The sequence below is a fragment of the Cricetulus griseus genome, chromosome 5 (genome assembly GCF_003668045.3).
Source record: "Cricetulus griseus strain 17A/GY chromosome 5, alternate assembly CriGri-PICRH-1.0, whole genome shotgun sequence".
In the NCBI taxonomy this organism is placed as follows: domain Eukaryota; kingdom Metazoa; phylum Chordata; class Mammalia; order Rodentia; family Cricetidae; genus Cricetulus; species Cricetulus griseus.
In genome coordinates this window covers 173876035-173883530 of record NC_048598.1, presented here as the reverse complement: position 1 = coordinate 173883530, position 7496 = coordinate 173876035, and positions in this window count along the sequence as shown.

The window sequence follows — 7496 nt, the reverse complement described above, 5'->3', positions numbered from 1 at the left end:
ATGTCAATTGAAGGATCACTCTGTGCATCTGTGAGATCACCTGAAATGTCTTTCCAGTGGCGCTGTGATGTCACCTGAAAAGTCTTTCCTGTTGCTCTGAGATGTCACCAATAGTGGCTTTCCCGTGCCTCTGTGACATCACCAGATGTGGCTATCATGTGCCTCTGTGATATCACCAAAATTGTCATTCCTGGGGCTCTGTGATGTCTCCTGGAGTTTCACTCCTCTACCTCTGTGATGTCACCAGAAGGGTCTCTCTCTTGGTTCAGTGATGTCACCTGAAGTGTCTCTCTGTGGATCTTGTAGTCAACTGAAGGATCTCTCTGTGGATCTGTGATGTCAACTGAAGGGTCTCTCTGTGACTCTGTGATGTCACCTGAAGAGTCTCTCTGTGACTCTGTGATGTCACCTGAAGAGTCTCTCTGTGGCTCTGTGATGTCACCTGAAGAGTCTTGAAGTGGCTTTGCATTGTCACCTGAATGGTCTCTCTGTGGTTCTGTGATGTCACCTGAAAGGTCTCTCTGTGGCTTGTGATGTCACGTGAAGATATCTCTGTGATCTGTGATGTCACCTGAAGGGTCTCTCTGTGGAGGTGTTATGTCACCTTAAGGATCTCTCTGTGTCTCTGTGATGTCACATGTAGGGTCTTTATAGTGGCTCTGGGAGGTCACCTGAAGTGTCTTTCCTCTTGCTCTGTGATGTCACCAATAGTGCCTTTCCTGTCCCTCTGTGACCTCAACCGAAGGGACTATCATGCACTTCTGTGATATCACCAAATCTGTCATTCCTGTGTCTCTGTGATATCTCCTGGAGATTCACTCCTATGCCTCTGTGATGTCACCAGAAGGGTCTCTCTCTTGGCTCAGTGATGTCACCTGAAGAGTCTTGAAGTGGCTTTGCATTGTCACCTGAATGGTCTCTCTGTGGTTCTGTGATGTCACCTGAAAGGTCTCTCTGTGGCTCTGTGATGTCACCTGAAGTGTCTGTCTGTGGCTTGTGATATCACCTGAAGTTCTCTCTGGGATCTGTGATGTCAACTGAAGGGTCTCTCTGTGGCTCTGTGATGTCAACTGAAAGGTCTCTCTGTGGATCTCTGATGTCAAATGTAAGGTCTCTCTGTGGATCTGTGATATAAACTGAAGGGTCTGTCTTTGGCTCTGTGATGTCACGTGAATTGTCTCTCTGTGGCTCTGTGATGTCACATGAAGGGTCTCTATGTGGTTCTGTGATGTCACCTGAAAAATCTCATTGTGGATCTGTGATGTACCCTGAGTGTCTCACGGTGGTTCTGTCATGTCACCTGAAAGGTATCTCTGGGTCTCTGTGATGTTAACTGAAGTGTCGATCTGTAGCTCTGAGATGTCACCTGAAGGGTCTCTCTGTGGCTCTGTGATGTCACCTGAAGGGTGGCTCTGTGGCTCTGTGATGTCACCTGAAGAGTCTCTCTATGGCTCTGTGATGTCACCAAAAGGGTCTCTCTGTGTCTCTGTGAGGTCAACTGAAGGGTCTAATTGTGCCTCTGTGATGTCACCTGAAGTGTCTTTGTGGCTCTGTGATGTCACCTAAGGGTCTGACTGTGGCTCTGTGATGTCAACTATAGGGTCTCTCTGTGGATATGTGATGTCCTCAGAAGGGCCTCTCTATGGTTCTGTGATGTCACCAGAAGGGTCTCTCTGTGTCTCTGTGATGTCACCTGAAGGGTCTCTCTGTGGCTCTGTGATGTCACCTGAAGTGTCTCACTGTGGCTCTGTGATGTTACCAAACATGTCTCTCTATGGATTAGTCATGTCTTCTGAAGGTTGATTCTGTGGTTCTGTTATGTCACCTGAATGATATCTCTGTGGCTCGGTGATGTCACCTAAGGGTCTCTCTGTGGCTCTTCGTTGTCACCTTAAGAGTCTCTCTGTGGCTTGTGATGTCAACTGAAGGGTCTATCTGTGGCTCTCTGATATCCCCTTAGTGTCTCTCTTGGCTCTGTCATGTCACCTGAAGGGTCTCTCTGTGTCTCTGTATGTTAACTGAAGGGTCTCTCTGTGGCTCTGTGATGAAACCTGAAGGGTCTCTGTGATGTCACCTGAAGGGTCTCACTGTGTCTCTGTGATGTCACCTGAAGTGCCTTTCTGTAGCTCTGTGATGTCACCTGAAGGGTCTCTATGTGGCTCTGTGATGTCACCTGAAGGATCTCTCTGTTTCTCTGTGATGTCACCTGATGGATCTATCTGTGGCTCTGTGATGTCACCTGAAATGTCTCTCTGTGGCTCTGTGATGTCACCTTAAATGTCTGTCTGTGGCTCTGTGATTTCACCTAAAGGGTCTCACTGTGTCTCTGTTTTGTCAACTGAAGAGTCTATCTGTGCCTTTGTGTTGTCACCTAAAGTTTGTCTGTGGCTCTGTGATGTCACATAAGGGTCTCACTGTGGCTCTGTGATGTCACCTGAAAGGTCTCTCAATGGATTAGTATGTCATCTGAAAGGTCACTCTGTGGTTCTGTGATGTCACCTGAAGGATCTCTCTGTGGCTCTGTGATGTCACATAATGTGTCTCTCTGTGTCTCTGTGATGTCACCTGAAGTGTCGCTCTGTGGCTCTGTGATGTAACCTGAAGGGTCTCATTTTGACTCTGTGATGATGTCACCTGAAGCGTCTCTCTGTGGCTCTGTGATGTCACCTGAAGGGGTTCTCTGTGGCTCTCTGATGTCACCTAAAGGGTCTCAATGTGTCTCTGTGTTGTCAACTGAAGAGTCTATCAGTGCCTCTGTAATGTCACATAAAGTGTATCTGTGGCTCTGTGATGTCACCAAGGGTCTGACTGTGGCTATGTGATGTCACCTGAAGGGTCTATGTGTGGAGTTGTGAAGTCCTCACATGGGCCTCTCTGTGCTTCTGTGATGAAACATGAACCATCTCACAGTGGATCTATGATGTCTCCTAAGTTTCTCTCTGTGGCTCTGTGATGTCACCTGAAGTGTCTCAATGTGACTCGGTGATGTCACCTGAAGGGTCTCTCTGTGTCTCTGTGATGTCACCAGAAGGGTCTCTCTGTGTCTCTGTGATGTCACCTGAAGGGTCTCTCTGTGGCTCTGTGATGTCACCTGAAGTGTCTCACTGTGGCTCTGTGATGTCACCTGACATGTCTCTCTATGGATTAGTCATGTCTTCTGAAGGTTGATTCTGTGGTTCTGTTATGTCACCTGAATGATGTCTCTGTGGCTCGGTGATGTCACCTAAGGGTCTCTCTGTGGCTCTTTGTTGTCACCTGAAGAGTCTCTCTGTGGCTTGTGATGTCACCGTAAGGGTCTCTCTGTGTCTCTGTGATGTCAACTGAAGGGTCTATCTGTGGCTCTCTGATGTCCCCTAAGTGTCTCTCTTGGCTCTGTCATGTCACCTGAAGGGTCTCTCTGTGGCTCTGTATGTTAACTGAAGGGTCTCTCTGTGGCTCTGTGATGAAACCTGAAGGGACTCTCTGTGTCTCTGTGATGTCACCTGAAGGTTCTCTCTGTGTCTCTGTGATGTCACCTGAAGTGTCTTTCTGTAGCTCTGTGATGTCAACTGAAGGGTCTCTCTGTGGCTCTGTGATGTCACCAGAAGTGTCTCACAGTGGCTCGGTGATGTCACCTGAAAGGTCTCTCTATGGATTAGTATGTCATCTGAGGGGTCACTCTGTGGTTCTGTGATGTCACCTGAAGGGTCTCTCTGTGGCTCTGTGATGTCATCTATGGGTCTCTCTGTGGTTCTGTAATGTCACTTAATGGGTCTCTCTGTGTCTCTGTGATGTCAACTGAAGGGTCTCTCTGTGGCTCTCTGATGTCACCTGAAGTTTCTCACTTTGGCTCTATGATGTCACCTGAAGTGTCTCTCTGAGGCTCTGTGATGTCACCTGATGGATCTATCTGTGGCTCTGTGATGTCACCTGAAATGTCTCTCTGTGGCTCTGTGATGTCACCTTAAATGTCTTCTGTGGCTCTGTGATGTCACCTGAAGTGTCTCACAGTGTCTTGGTGATGTCACCTGAAAGGTCTCTCTATGGATTAGTATGTCATCTGAGGGGTCACTCTGTGGTTCTGTGATGTCACCTGAAGGGTCTCCCTGTGGCTCTGTGATGTCATCTATGGGTCTCTCTGTGGTTCTGTAATGTCACCTAATGGGTCTCTCTGTGTCTCTGTGATGTCAACTGAAGGGTCTCTCTGTGGCTCTGTGATGTCACCTGAAGGGTCTCACTTTGGCTCTATGATGTCACCTGAAGTGTCTCTCTGTGGCTCTGTGATGTCACCTGAAGGGTCTATCTGTGTCTCTGTGATGTCACTTCAAGTGTCTCTGTGGCTCTTAATGTCACCTAAGTGTTGCCCTGTGGCTCTGTGATGTCACATGAAGGGTCTCTCTGTGGCTCTGTGATGTCAGCTTAAGGGTCTCATTGTGGCTTGCGATGTCAACTGAAAGGTCTCTCTGTAGATTTGTGATGTCATCTGTAGGGTCATTCTGTGGCTCTGTGATTTCATCTAAAGGGTCTCTCCGTGTCTCTGTGATGTCAACAGAAGGGTCTATCTGTGGCTCTCTGATGTCACCTAAGGTTCTCTCTGTGGCTCTGTCATGGCACCTGAAGGGTCTCTCTGTTGCTCTGTGATGTCATCTGAAGGGTATCACTGTGGTTCTGTGATGTCACCTAAAATGTCTCACTGTGTCGCTGTGATGTCACCTGAAGGGTCTCTTTGTTGCTCTGTGATGTCAAATGAAAGGTCTCTCTGTGGATTTGTGATGTCATATATAGGGTCATTCTGTGGCTCTGTGAATTCATCTAAAGGGTCTCTCTGTGTCTCTGTGAGATCAGCAGATGGGTCTATCTGTGGCTCTCTGATGTCACATAAGGGTCTCTCGGTGGCTCTGTCATGGCACCTGAAGGGTCTCTCTGTTGCTCTGTGATGTCATCTGAAGGGTCTCCCTGTGGTTCTCTGATGTCACCTAAAAGGTCTCACTGTGTCGCTGTGATGTCACCTGAAGGATCTATCAGTGGCTCTGTGATGTTACCTGAAGGGGCTCTCTTTGACTCTGTGATGTCACCTGAAGGGTATCATTGTTGCTCTGTGATGTCACCTGAGGGTCTCTTTGTTGCTCTGTGATGTCAACTGAAAAGTCTCTCTGTGGATTTGTGATGTCGTCTGAATGGTCATTCCATGTCTCTGTGGTATCACCTACAGTGTCTCTCTGTGTCTATGTGATGTCACCTGAAGGGTCTATCCGTGACTCTCTGATGTCACCTAAGTGTCTCTCTGTCGCTCTGTCATGTCCCCTTATGGTACTCTCTGAGTCTCTGTGATGTCAACTCAAGGGTCCATCTGTTGCTCTGTGATGTCACCTGAAGGGTCTCTCTCTGTCTCTGTGATGTCACCTAAGGGTCTGACTGTGGCTCTGTGATGTCACTGAAGGGTCGCTCTGTGGATTTGTGATGTCCTCAGAAGGGCCCCTCTGTGGTTCTGTGATGTCACCTCTAGAATATCTTTGTGGATCTGTGATGTCCCCTGAGTGTCTCACGGTAGCAGTGTGATGTCAACTGAATGATCTCTCTGTGATTATCTGATGTCATCTGAATGTTCTCTCTGTGGCTCTGTGATGTCACATGAAGTGTCCCCCTTGGTTCTGTGATGTCACTGGAATGGTCTCTCTGTGGCTCTGTGATATCAACTGAATGGTCTCTCTGTGGCTCTGTGTTGTCAACTGAAGGGTCTCTCTGTGACTCTGTGATGTCACCTGAAGTGTCTCTCTGTGGCTCTGTGATGTCACCTGAAGGGTCTCTCTGTTGCTCTGTGATGTCACATGAATGGTCTCTCTGTGGTTCTTTGATGTCACCTGAGTGGTCTCTGTTTGGCTCTGTGATGTCAACTGAATGGTCTCTCTTGGCTCTATGATGTCACCTGAATGGTCACTCTGAGGCTCTGTGATGTCACCTGAAGGATCTCTCTGTGGCTCTGATATGTCTCCTGAAGTTCTCTCTGTGATCTGTGATGTCAACGAAAGGGTCCCACTGTGGCTCTGTGATGTCACAAGAAGGTTCTCTCTGTGGTTCTTGATATCACCTGAATGGTCTCAATGTGGCTCTGTGATGTCTACTGAATGGTCTCTCTGTGGCTCTGTGATGCATATGAAGGGCCACTCTGTGGCTCTGTGAGATCACCTGAAGCGTCTCTCTGTGGCTCTGTGATGTCACCTGAAAAGTCTTTCCTGTTACTATGAGATGTCACCATTAGTGGCTTTCCGGTGCCTCTGTGACATCACCAGATTTGTCTATCATGCGCCTCTGTCATTTCACCAAAATTGTCATCCCTGTGGATCTGTGATGTCTCCTGGAGATTCACTCCTATGCCTCTGTGATGTCACCTGAAGGGTCTCTCTCTTTGTTCAGTGATATCACCTGACGAGTCTTGTAGTGGCTTTGTATAATCACCTGAATGGTCTCTCTGTAGTTCTGTGATGTCACCTGAATGGTCACTCTGTGGCTCTGTGACGTCACCTGAAGTGTCTCTCTGTGGCTTGTGATGTCACGTGAAGATATCTCTGTGATCTGTGATGTCACCTGAAGGGTCTCTCTGTGGAGGTGTTATGTCACCTTAAGGATCTCTCTGTGTCTCTGTGATGTCACATGTAGGGTCTTTATAGTGGCTCTGGGAGGTCACCTGAAGTGTCTTTCCTCTTGCTCTGTGATGTCACCAATAGTGCCTTTCCTGTCCCTCTGTGACCTCAACAGAAGGGACTATCATGCACTTCTGTGATATCACCAAAACTGTCATTCCTGTGTCTCTGTGATATCTCCTGGAGATTCACTCCTATGCCTCTGTGATGTCACCAGAAGGGTCTCTCTCTTGGTTCAGTGATGTCACCTGAAGAGTCTTGAAGTGGCTTTGTATTGTCACCTGAATGGTCTCTCTGTGGTTCTGTGATGTCACCTGAAAGGTCTCTCTGTGGCTCTGTGATGTCACCTGAAGTGTCTGTCTGTGGCTTGTGATATCACCTGAAGTTCTCTCTGGGATCTGTGATGTCAACTGAAGGGTCTCTCTGTGGCTCTGTGATGTCAAATGAAAGGTCTCTCTGTGGATCTCTGATGTCAAATGTAAGGTCTCTCTGTGGATCTGTGATATCAACTGAAAGGTCTCTCTTTGCCTCTGTGATGTCACGTGAATTGTCTCTCTGTGGCTCTGTGATGTCACATGAAGAGTCTCTCTTTGGTTCTGTGATGGCACACGAATGGTCTCTCTGTGGCTCTGTGATGTCACCTGAAGGGTCACTCTGTGGCTCTGTGATGTCACCTGAAGTTTCTCTCTATGGCTCTGATATGTCACCTGAAGTTCTCACTGTGATCTGAGATGTCACCTGAAGGGCCTCTCTGTGGCTCTGTGAGAACACCTGAAGGGTCTCTCTGTGGCTCTGTGATGTCACTGAAGGGTCTTTCCAGTGGCTCTGTGATTTCACCTGAAGTGTTTTTCCTGTTGCTCTGTGATGTCACCAATA